Source organism: Pinus tabuliformis, chromosome 5_2 (assembly GCF_031772625.1).
Source record: "Pinus tabuliformis cultivar Carrire ecotype Pingquan chromosome 5_2, CPIR1, whole genome shotgun sequence".
Taxonomy (NCBI): domain Eukaryota; kingdom Viridiplantae; phylum Streptophyta; class Pinopsida; order Pinales; family Pinaceae; genus Pinus; species Pinus tabuliformis.
In genome coordinates, this window is record NC_142306.1 from 1,049,216,177 (window position 1) to 1,049,218,424 (window position 2,248).

Below are 2,248 nucleotides of genomic sequence, written 5' to 3' on the forward strand. Positions count from 1 at the left end.
CCTGTAAATTAGAAGCTCCTGCAAAAAACATACACTCTTTTCTTCATTTATGCACAAATTCTTCTATACATGGAAAATATGAGTTGAATAGAGGAAAATAGATTTATTAATAGCTAATGGCTAATTTTATCAATGGAAGTGATTTTAAACCATAGAAAACTCAAGAGATCAAAATGAAAATTGCAAATACTTCTAAGAAATTCAAAGAAAATGATCTATTCAACAAGAAACCCTAGATTATGCAGTAATCAAATAAGAAATTTGTTTTTGGACTGTGTGAATGGAACCCTCAAATCATGATCCATAAGGGAGATGAGGTGAAAGCCACTATCACAAGATTTTATGAAGTGTTTACTGTCACTATGATACCACTGATCTATCTATTCACAAATGGAAGTAAACTAATTAATCATCCAAATACTTGCAGATTAACAAAACCAAAATTACTTCAACCACTAACTATGAATGTAATCTAAGCATACATGTACAAAAAGAGGAACATCTACTACTAGGGTTGGCCCTTAACCCAAGAGCTTCAGCCCTCTGAGTCAACTTAGCGCTAGAACAAGGAAATGCTTCTCATTTTCATAAAAATATAAAAAATACATAAGATTATCAGCCACAATGTCTTAGCTTGAAAATGCCTCTTGGCTACAACAAAAAAGTTGAATTCTAATGAGGCTCTAGGCCTTCTTATTTATACAACTGAGGCTACCAACAACTTCCTTAAATTTAGCGAGTCTTGGCTCCCAACTCGAGATCAACTGGTCTTCAACTATCACTGGCTTGGCTTATTGTAACTCCTAGTTGATGAGATTTGGTGGAGGAATCTTCAAGTAAGTGAGGAGTTAAGGAAGGAGATCCAATCTTCTAAAATCACTCTTTCTTGTCTACTTCAAGTTCTTACACTTTAATTAGCCAAAATTTCTCAGAATCCTGCAATTAATGCACATTAGACAACAAGACATCACATTTCATATTTACCCTTCTCAATAAGAAAAATATAACAAAACATGTAGAAAATGTGAGAAAAGTTGATTTTAATAAGCTGGAGAGTGGAATTATGATCCATATAATTTACCCATTGATGAGCCTCAGCATCACCCCCTACTGAAAGTGTTTCTCATCCTCTCAGAAACTCAATCTATGTCCATGACTTTCATTGCTCTGGTGGCCTCTTTGACATTCAGGCTTCTGTTGCTATATCTTGCTCTCGTGGATAAAATATTGCATTCTTCTCTCTTTCCTCCCACTACTTTCTCTCTTCTTCTTCCTTTCTTCCTTATAACATACCCAAGTGCAATGGTGGATTGAGTTTCCAGCCAATCTAGTTGATTTTGATTCTATACAGTGCCTTTTTATACATTAGGGTCCTCTTTAGTGATTCCCTCATTCTTTCAGGGGAATGATACTCCTTGATATTTAGGCTATATGGTAAAGTTCCCCATCTCCTTTGGCATTATTTCTATCTTTCATCCCTGAGCAATCTCAAAGTGTCCTCAAAATGAGTAATTGCTTGCTCTTGTGTAGCTAGGTATCTTGGTGCAAGAGGGGGATAATTGGAGATGAGGTTGTGGGAGCTAATGACAACCATGGAATTGATTTGTTATGATCTAATGTAAAGGGGCTTTGTTTCTTCTATTTCCAACACTCTTTTTACATGCTTAGCCCTGGCCTCCTCATGACTCATCCATGATGCCAAGGCCATCATTTGTAAGTCCCCCAACTTTGGATTGGGGTCCCACACATTCAAGTATGTTAAGGCCAAGTTATGTAAGTAGAATTAAGATATCTTGGCCCTATCCTCCAGGGTGCTTTGGTCACAAAGCTCAATGAACTATCTATAGTCTTGGAAAGGCATAGTCCCTCGTTGTGCTAGGGTTTTTTTTCTTAAATTGTAGCCATTTTTCTTTTAGGTACAAGGCATATGATTTTGTTGGCATCGTGCACTAGAGGGCCTCCATAAAGAGACTTTAAATAGTGGCCAATTGGCTCTCTTTTTCCTATACCTGCCTCCTCAACCATGTGTTCTCATCCTCTTGTTGAGATTTCATCACTCTTTCCCTGTCTCTTATCTCACTCAACTCTCTTCCCATCTCTAGCAGCTTCTCTTCTATATGGCCCACATCCTCTACACTCTTTGATTTAGCAATTTTCATCCAATTATGTGTCCTTGCTCTCTCCTTTTCAAGCTCAAAGAATAGAGGGATGGAAAAGTTTTGTGGTATTACTCTGCCTCCCTCAATGA